Here is a 10,458-nt window from a genome sequence, read left to right as displayed (position 1 = left end):
TGGCTGCCGTGGGTTAGCTGAAAAATGTTGCCATTAAAAAAAACGTTCGAGTCTATCATAGATGCACTGATTGTTAAACCAGACACCCACCCCTTAATGGATGGGTCAGTTTCACATACATCAACCCGAACATCTAAAAATAACAATATCTAAGCTAAAATCTTGAAATAAATATGAAGTAACTCAAAAAGGTCATTGGTTGAAGTATGTAATATATATATGTAATGTCAGGAAACACAGTCATTTGAGTGAATCATATGACTAGGGCACAGGGGACAGTTTCGAGTTGGTAAAAGGCGATGGGAATGATTCATCGGATCAGTCGGTGCAAACACGTTGCAATGGTTAAAATAAAGGATGTAATGGTGGACTTTAGAATGCTGCAGGATGGGTAACTAATTGGTTTAATGATTTGGGGATGTGGCAGAATTATCTCATCATTCTCAGGCAGGGTTAATTGGTTGTGAAATGCATCAGGAGTAGCACATTCTGTGCGTATATTGCAAGGTCACTTGGAAATGCACTAAAAAGATATGGATTGTGTAGTCATGCCTGATTTCCCAACTGGAAACTGCTTTGTTCAAAATTCCTGTTAATCCTGCATTTGTCTCAATCGCAAGTTTATAATGTCCTCTTAGCCAATTTTTGGTCGTCAAATCCCACTAAACCTCGGTTTAATTTAAAATAGTGACTAAGTCAGACAACAGTGCCTATTTTATAGTATGGATGGGTCTACATCGTTTGGTGAAGAGTTGCAGAGTTGATGTCAAATTATATTCCATTCATGTACTGCTCAGAGGAGGATTCACCTGAGGAAGGAGCTGTGCTCCGAAAGCTAGTGATTCAAAACAAACCTGTTGGACTTTAACCTGGTGTAGAAGACTTCTTACAGAGGAGGATCAGCAGATCTGTTAAAGGTTCTTCCGGGTGTCAAGAACGAAGTCAGAGTTAGACCATGGGACACTGTCTGTGCGGAGTCTGCACGTCCTCCCCATGTGTGCGTGGGTTTCCTCCGGGTGCTCCGGTTTCCTCTCACAGTCCAAAGATGTGCGGTTTAGGTGAATTGGCCATGCTAAATTGCCCGTAGTGTCCTAAAATGTAAGGTTAAGGGGGGGGGGGTTGTTGGGTTACGGGTATAGGGTGGATACGTGGGTTTGAGTAGGGTGATCATTGCTCGGCACAACATCGAGGGCCGAAGGGCCTGTTCTGTGCTGTACTGTTCTATGTGTTCAAGAATTCTTGATTCAGCAAATAATGGTCATCTTTAGGCTTACAAGAGATAGGTTCAGGTGATGGCATTTTTAGGATAGGTGAAGCAGCGTGTAAATACTTCCTATGTCACCCTGTGCAGGTGAAATGAATTTCAGAATACATAACTGCAGCCAATGTCACGCACTTAGCATAAAAGTGTGGATGAGTTTTGGATACATTGCCATAAAATAGCTAGTCAGCCAACCTTCACTGGCTTGGATGACAGGGTGTCAACGAACAAGCGATGTTTTTTCTCTGCAGCCAGCAAAACCAATTCATAACTATCCCAACATGAGATGGGCAGCTTTGCCGGACTCTGAACCTGTTGGTGTCTTAGCTTTCTTCAGAACTTTTACTTTTTGACTAACCTTTTCCAGGCACCTTTCCAAACATGAGTTGCGTATTGCCAGGCTAGAAAGGTAAATGTTCATACCTCAGAAAGTCTGAAATGTTCATACCTCAGAACCCTTTAATAATAATAATATTTCTTATTGTCACAAGTAGGCTTACATTAATACTGCAATGATGTTACTGTGAAAGGCCCCTAGTCACCACACTCCAGCACCTGTTCAGGTACACTGAGGGAGAATTCAGAATGTCCAACTCACCTAACAGCACAACTTTCGGGACTTTTGGGAGGAAACCGGAGCATCCGGAGGAAACCCACAGACACCACACAGGCAGTATAGAGCAGAAGTCAGGTGTTAGCATCATGGCTAGTCCTTCTTGAAATGTATTCATTGGCCTTTTCAGCACTGAGGATTAAATAGCATCATGCCTACTGTCCAAACATTCCTGTATCTGCCTGTTGTGCAAATTCAGAATGTCCAGTTGAACTAATTGCTGAAGAATAGGTTGGAGGAACCTCGCGAAAACTGAAATGCTTACAACACTGAGGTGGATTTTAATTAACACAAGGGATTGGGAAAGGGTTAAGAAGGAGCGGAAGTGGGTTATTCTTTAAACTTGGTGATGATTGTTAACATTTGAGAAGGAACCTCTGTTGGTGATGTGAATTGGGGTCAGCTTGGCTGTGGGTCGCACTCCCCTTTTAGGGGTTACAGCCCCATTTCAGGGATTTAAACACCCAATCTAAGCTGATAATTCAATGCTATCCTGTTCATGTGCAGCCTATCAGATGAGGTGTTTACGGAGATCCAGCTTTGGGTGCATGTAAAAGATATAAAGAAGAACAGGAGCATTCTCTTAGTGTCCAGCTAACAGATTAACAAGTCATTCATCTTGTTGCTGTTTGTGGAATCTTCCTGTGATGCCATTGTCTACATCAGGGTTTTTCAAAGTGCAGGTTGTAACCTGTGGGTGGGTCAGGGGCGGGTGTCGGGAGAGTCACGGAGCGATCAGTCGTGCTGTTCCTGTGGTAGTCCTGATCGCAGGAGAGGCAGCCAACGGCCGCTACGAGCTTTTACATTGAGAATGGCGGTGGTTGCGCCTTTCAAATGAAAAGAAATTGGGCTGTGTGCTGTCTTCTGGCCAGAAGTGGCAGCAGTGAGCAGGTCATGCATTCTGCATGTACACTTGATATCAAGAGCCCTCCATGTATGTGTGTTTGGCACCAAATCACAGAGCAGAGCTTCTTCCATTATCTAGCTGCTGGCAAGCAAGGCAAGAGGACTGTGAAGATTAATCATTTTCTTAAAAGTAAGAGATGGCCAGAGACTCTCATAAGAACATACCGACTGGACAGGATCTCACAATAGAATCTGCTGGAGAGAGCTACGCGGGAGAGTCCAGGGCAGGACAGAGCAGCGCCAGTGTTAGCACCTGTCCAGGGCCTCTGGTTAACAGCCTACAAACAAGAAACTTAAATCGGGAACAAAACAGTATAAAAATTATTTCTTAAGATATGGTTTTGTCAATTGTGCCAATGCAAATAAGGATGCAGAGCCCTGTTTTTATTATTCATTTATGGGATGTGATCGTCGCTGGTTAGGCCAGCATTTATTGCCCATCCCTAGTTGCCCTTCGAAGGTGGTGGTGCATTGCCTTCTTGAGCTGCTGCAGTCCTTAAAGTGCAGGTACATCCACTGTGCTGTTAGGGAGGAAGTTCCAGATTTTGCCCCAGCAACAGTGAAGGAACGGTGATCCATTTCCAAGTCAGGGTGGTGAGTGACTTGGAGGGGAACCTCCAGGTGGTGGAGTTTCCAGGTACCTGCTGCTCTTGTCCTTCTAGATGGTAGTCGTTGTGGGTTTGGATGCTGCTGCCTAAGAAACCTTGGTGAGTTACTGCAGTGCATCTTGTAGATGGTACACATGGCTTCCACTGTTCATCAGTGGTGGAGGGTTTGAATGTTTGTGGAAGGAGGAGCAATCAAGTGGACTGCTTTGTCCGATTGGTGTTGAGCTTCTTGAGTGTTTTTGGAACTGCACGCATCCAGGCAAGTGGAGAGTATTATTTTCTTTTTTTTTCTTTTTTAAATTTTAGAGTACCCAATTAATTTTTTCCAATTAAGGGGCAATTTAGCGTGGCCAATCCACCTACCCTGCAGATCTTTGGATTGTGGGGACGAAACCCACGCAAACACGGGGAGAATGTTCAAACTCCACACGGATAGTGAACCAGAGCCAGGATCGAACCTGGGACCTCGGCGCCGTGAGGCAGCAGCACTAACCACTGCACCACCGTGTTGCCCCAGTGGAGAGTATTCCACCACACTCCTGACTTGTGTCTTGTAGATGGTGGGCAGGCTTTGGGGGGGGGGGGGGGGGTCAGGAGGTGAGTTACTCACCGTAGGATTCCTAGCCTTTGACCTGCCCTGGTAGCCACAGTATGAATATAGCTAGTCCTGTTCAGTTTCTGATCGATGGTAATTCCCAAGATGTTGATTGCGGGGGATTCAGGATGGTAATGTCATTGAATGTCAAGGGGCAATGGTTAGATCCTCTCTTGTAGGACACTGGCACTTGTGTGACATGAATGTAACTTTCCATTGTCAGCCCAAGGCTGGATATTGTCCAGGTCTCGTGCATTTGGACATGCGTGTTATATGTAGGGAAGTACTGGCAAATGAGAGAAGTTTCAGATTTTGAAAGAGAAGTGGTGGATGAGAAATTCCTTTTGAAGTTGAGACCACAGAGTCAGTTAGTAACTTAGAGCTGACTCGAAATTTACCTGACCTGTAAATACCACATTAACAATATGCCAAATGGCCACGAGACTGTCAGCATTCTGGAGTAGCATCTCGCAGGAGTATCCAGTGCTGAGTAAAACAAGCATTTTGTTGCTATTTCCCTTAACAATGACCTACATGTGCGAGGTTGGACTTTCCGTTTTCATAAAGATGAAGACGGCACAAAGGAACTGGCTGAAGTCTGTACCTCATATGCGCATTGCTGTCTGCTCCTTTGAACCTGATTGGAGTGAGATTGTGAGGACAAAGCAGGCTCCCCTTTCACATTAAAGGTAAGCAAATGTGGCCTCTATCACGAAGGATGGCCAGTTGGATCCAGAAGTTTGACCAGCTGACAAAAGTGGGTCCCGGGGAAAAAGAGTTTATAAAACATTTGTAAAACATTGATCTACATTTTCGGACTGTCTACACATCAGAAGTAATTAATTGGTAATGTGAAAGGGAGTCATCATGAAAGTTCTTCTTTCCATTAACCCTGAAGGATTACTGACGTTTTGGTGGTGAGATTGCTCTGTCACCTGTATTTCAATACTGAGAGGAGATTAATACTGGCATACAAGGAAGTTATGACTGGTACCCTAAAAGGAGGCTAGTACTGATGGATTGGGATGGAGATGATGGTGTCATTAGCAAGGGATTTCTGGTTGACAGTCTTGAATGGGTTTACCAAGAGTAGGGGAAGTGGTGGAAATGGCATATCAGTATTGTTACTGGATTAGTAATTCAGAGGCCCAGAGTAATGCTCTGGGGACCTGGGTTCAAAACCCACCACGGCTGATGGTGAAATCTGAATTCAGCAGAAAATATTTGGAATTAAAAATGTCATACAAATCCACCTGTTTCTCTAATGCCCTTTAAGGAAGGAAATCTGCCATCCTTATTACCTAGTCTGGCCTACATGTGACTCCAGACCCACAGCAATGTGGTTGATTGTTAAATGGCCTAGCAAGCCATTCAGTTAAAAAAGAATTAAACCAACCAGACAATCTGGCATCAATGCCAGCACCAGAAACAACAATGGCCACATTGTCCTGTCGACCCTGCAAATTTTCATATGCCTGTCGACCCTGCAAAGTCCACCTTACTAACATCTAGGACCTGGAAGATTGTACTAAAAACTAATCTGTCACACAGACTAATTGAGGGGAGATGGTGTGGTAGGAGAAATGTCACTGGACTGGTAATCCAATGGCTCAAGCCAATGCTCAGGGGAAATGGGTTCAAATTCTACTGCATAAATTAATAAAAAATCTGGAATTGAAAGTCGTCTCAGTAACGACCATGTAACTATCAGTGACGGAAGTAAAAATCCATCAGTTTCATTGTCACTTTTAGCAAACAAAATCTGTCTTCCTTACCCCAGACTAGCCTATAAGTAATTCAAGATCCACAGCAATATGATTGACTCTTAAATGTCCTCTGAAATGGCTGAGCAAGTCACTCAATTCAAGGACAATTAGGGACAATTAGAGCTAACAACACCCACATCCCATGAATGAATAAATAAAAAATAAACCATTGAGCTCAGTAATTCCTTCTATTTTGCCTCTACAGGCAATCTCCTCAGTGACGTCAAGCGTTTTGTCAAAAAATGTTTTGTCTTTTTTGTGGTCATTAAGTTTGAGTGTCAATGCCGAAAATCTCTGCTATTTTCACACTTCAAGCTGTACATATACCACATTTACCACATGTGCTTTTCATGGACCATTTCATAGAGTTCGGTGATCACATTTCATCCAGAAGTACAGAACGCAGTGAGATCACTATTTAGGCACTCCATACCCATCCCATACTCAGCACACACATGGGGAGATTTCTTAACATCATTTAATTGATAAGAGACAGCTTAATAACAATGTGAAACGGTCAAATGCTGAATGTATGTATTACATTGATATTGTCTCCAGTAAGGAAGGAATAGGGTGAAAAAAATTTAAATGGGTTGGTTTATGAAGCACTGACTGGACTGGATATCATCAATTCACCCAAAGCTCTGCTGCCTGCATCCTGTCCCAGGCCATTCTGCTTATTCATCATTCCTGTTCTCACTGACCTCCATACAGTTCCCTAACACCTCCAATTTAGAAGTTTCATCCTTGAGTTTTAAACCTTTCATGGTCTAACCCCTCTCTATTTCTTAACCTTCTTTAATTCTACAACATCCCTCCCTACAGATCTCCATTCCTTGACTCTTACTTGTACATTGATCACCATCCTCTTTCTTGCGCCAGAGCATATGTGCCTTCAATGCCTGAGTTCCCCATTCTGGAACTCCCTGACTACATCCATCCCTTTCGTTAAGACCCGCTTTAGACCTAGCTGTTGTTCAAATCTCTTAATGTCGCCTTTTTAAACTCAATGCTCATTTTTGCATTATGCTTCTGTGGAGTACACTGTTGTGTTGGTGTGATGATCGGAATACCTTGCCCCTTTAAGAGGCTTGTGATGATCGGAATACATTGCCCCTTTAAGAGGCTTGGAACCTTGGGGGACTCCGCCTCTGGCTACGCCCCCTGGGAAACAGTACTTAAGATGAGACTCCATTTTGCGAGCACACTTCTCATGGAGGCTGCCATTGTTCACTGCTTATTAAAGCCTTTGATTACTGACCTAACTTTTGTGCCGTAATTGAGAGAGCCTCAGTTGGGTTTACCAAAAATATAGTGTGTAAAACATACTGGGGCTCCAGTTTGAATTCCTAGTTAGGAGTCCTGTGGTTGAAAGTGGAGGCGGACCATCCATGTAAGTGAGGCCTAAGGGTTTCACGTCATTATGCCAGCAATCATGGGCGTCAGGTTGAGCTTAGTGCTGGGGCCTGGTACTGGGGCAGTACCAGTCCCCAGCACTAAGTGATTGGAAGGTGTGTTGGGTGGACATTGCAATCTGGAGGGGGGGGGTGGGGGTGGGGGTGGGGGGTGGGGGTGGTTTGCAATACCAAGGCAGGAGAGGCCACGGAGAAACACTCCTACTTCTCATAAGGACAAGAACACTTAACAGAAAACACCTGCCTGTCTGGGGTTCCTCAGGCCCCCTCCTCACTGAGAGCTGGTTCCCCGTCCAGGCTTCCTGTTAACTCTAGGCCCCACTAGTTCCATAGCCCAATCTACATATTTAAAGAAGGTGATGCTGCCTTCTAGTGGGTGTCCCTCTTGCCTGCTCATAAGAACAGGACTAAGAAAGCAACCTGCTGGAAAATTGTAGGACCATGGTAGGTAAATTGCCTCACACATTTTCAGCTGCTGCTCCGCCTAGTTTCAGCTATGCAGGCAGGGTTAGTGTCACCCCTTGACTGCAAGCTTAGTATTTGGAGAACTGCGGGCTTAAGAAGGATAGCAAATTTTAACGTTCGCTCGTGCCTTAATATAATCCTTTTCAGTTTCCTGATGATTTTATTACGGGCAGTGGAATCAACATCCAATACAGCTGCAATGTTTTCTAAGGTTGCAATTGCCTCAAGCTTTAATAACATCGGCTGAAGTTCCAGTTCTAATCATCATTTAGGTGCTTGTGTATTGAGTGATCCAACTGGTGCTTAAAAAATGTCTTCTACAAAACAATGTCTCATCAGGAAATCCATGAAATAGGTAGTCTTCTACTTCATTACTTGGTTGGTAGGATGTGTAGTAAATACGGTAGTTCCCTGATGATGTACGAATCATGTTTCAATAGTAATAAGAGGTAACTTGAGAGGACCACATCTTAGTAACTCTAAAACTCCTATGGTTTGAATTAAACTGTGTCCAGTCTTTGAGAGTAAAAGTAATTTGGTAGAAGATAAATGATAGATAAAAGTTCAATGCTTGGAATGTCTTTAACTTGTGATCTTTAACTTGTCATCGATGAAGAGAAGCTTGGAGAGTTCATCATTTGTTGCTTCTGGCAGGTGCGTACTTGCTCGATCACCTGATACTTCAATAGTAATTGCAATGCCGTCTTTCTGGATTCATCAAATTGCTTCTTCTACAAGAACAATTAGTAGTATCTCTTTGTTCAGTCCATGGAGATGTTATTCTTCCACAAGGACGAATGTTGGTATCTATTTGTTCAGTCCATGGAGATGTTCTTTTTATACAAGGATGGACGCTAGTATCTATTTGTGCAGCCCTTGGAGATGTTCTTCTACCCCAGGGACGAACGCTAGTATCTATTTGTACAGTCTTTGGAGATGTTCTTCTACCCCAGGGACGAACGGTAGTATCTATTTGTACAGTCTTTGGAGATGTTCTTCTACCCCAGGGACGAACGGTAGTATCTATTTGTACAGTCTTTGGAGTTGTCCTTTTTCCAGAAGGACAGATGCTAGTATCTATCTTTCCAGTCCTGGGAGATGTCTTTCTTTCAGAAGGACGAATACGGATATCTTTTACATCAGTCCTTGGAGATGTCTTTCTTTCAGAAGGACGAATACGGATATCTTTTACATCAGTCCTTGGAGATGTCTTAGGCAAAGTATGATTGTTAGAATCTACTGGTTCAGTCCTTGGAAATAGCTGAGACACTGTATGAATGCTAGAATCTATTGGATTCGTTTTTTGCAATGCCTTATATGTAGTACGAATGGTACGAATGCTAGAAGTTGTTGGATCAGTACTGAGAAATGCCTTATATAAAGTATGAATGCTGGGCTCTTGTGAAACGCTCATCGGAGGTGGTTGAGCAGCCTGCTGCTGAATACAAGTGATTGACCATGCATTATGGGGTGTTTGCGGACTCTGTGTGGTGGCTTCTCTGATCAGATATATATGTACCGGTACTTTATCAGCGTGTCGAGCCTTCTGCTGTACCTTTCCTTCACTTTCCAGTTTCTTTAGCAGCTTTGAGAAATTTGTTATTATTGATGACTTACTGGAGCTTTGCTGACTCTGTTCTACATTTCCCTCTGTTTCTACTCTCTTTGGAAAAGTGATGAGACTTTTGAGATCTACTAATGTCAATGTTACATCTAGATCAGAATTTTTACCTTCGATGGGGAAAAGACTCCTCGACGTAACTTTGTCAATGGACCACTGAGGAAAGATGAGAAAAACTATTACAAATAGAAAATCTGACAAGCATTTTACACTCTGTCAAACCAATGGACTGCTTACAGTTTATTGGAGTTTCTAATAATTTTTGCTCCAACTTTTATTGCACTTACTTGTTGGAGCACCACATTGTCCTTCAAAAAAGGAACACTGTACAGATAATTTTGAAAGGGCAGCACGGTGACACAGTGGTTAGCCTCACAGCGCCAGAGACCCGGGTTCAATTCCGACCTTGGATGACTGATTGTTGGTGTGGAGTTTGCACTTTCTCCCCATGTCTGCGCGGGTTTCCTCCGGGTGCTCCGGTTTCCTCCCACAGTTCAAAGATGTGCAGGTTAGATAGATTAACCATGCTAAATTGTCTCGTCATGTCCAAGGATGTGTAGGTTGACTTCCAGTGGCGGCCATGAAGTGAGAGGTCGCACACAGGGCAGCTCTGGCTCAAAGGTGTTGGTTTGGGCACTTTATACCCATAAGTGGGGCAGCTCTGGCAGGAAAGTGGTTAAGAAGATGTAGAGGGAAAGGTTCTTCCCAAGACTGGTACATCTACTGGCTACCAGACCCGGCAAAAACAGTCAAAGACCTGGCTAAGGAATTGGAGGGAACCTATGGCTCAGCAATAATTGCAAAAATGTCGAAGGGCAAGGATTGTCGCCAGTGGGAAATGCCCAGATTGAATAGTTGATGGTCTTCGTCAAAGGTGAATTTCAACAGCAGAGGAAGGAGATGCATGGGGACTGAGTGAAGGCCATTGAGGGGGCAGTAGCACCTCTGGGAGGGTTGATGGTCTGAGTGGAGGTGACTTGAAGTACAAGGGGCGAAGATACAAGAGTTGGAGGCTGTGGTGTCTGACCAAAATGAACGGGTCATGTCTCTGGTGGCAGGGGTGGGGATTTATGCAAGTCGCTGAGGGTGAAGGTGGAGGAGTAGGAAAACAAGTCCAGGCGGCAGAGCATACGGATTGTGGGGCTGCCAGAAGGTGTGGAATGAACGAGTGTCACAAAATATGTGTCACGGATGTTGGCTGGGCTGGT

General features: G+C 44.0%; 1 protein-coding gene across 2 annotated transcripts in view; it reads left to right on the top strand.

Annotated features, from left to right (window-relative positions):
• Nucleotides 1-10,458, top strand: part of LOC119973899 (interleukin-17 receptor E-like) — a 128,374-nt gene that overhangs the window by 562 nt on the left and 117,354 nt on the right. The window contains exon 1 of one of the 2 annotated variants that reach the window (XM_038812489.1): nucleotides 296-391. The exons of the other annotated variant lie outside the window; for it this stretch is intronic. The gene's annotated coding sequence lies outside the window, so the exon portion shown is untranslated. Of the gene's footprint in view, nucleotides 1-295; nucleotides 392-10,458 lie in introns of those variants that run through there. 2 annotated transcript variants of the gene reach the window in all.

This window comes from Scyliorhinus canicula, chromosome 11 (assembly GCF_902713615.1).
Source record: "Scyliorhinus canicula chromosome 11, sScyCan1.1, whole genome shotgun sequence".
Classification (NCBI taxonomy): domain Eukaryota; kingdom Metazoa; phylum Chordata; class Chondrichthyes; order Carcharhiniformes; family Scyliorhinidae; genus Scyliorhinus; species Scyliorhinus canicula.
Note: the sequence above shows the minus strand (reverse complement) of the source record. Positions and strands in the feature narration are given on the sequence as shown.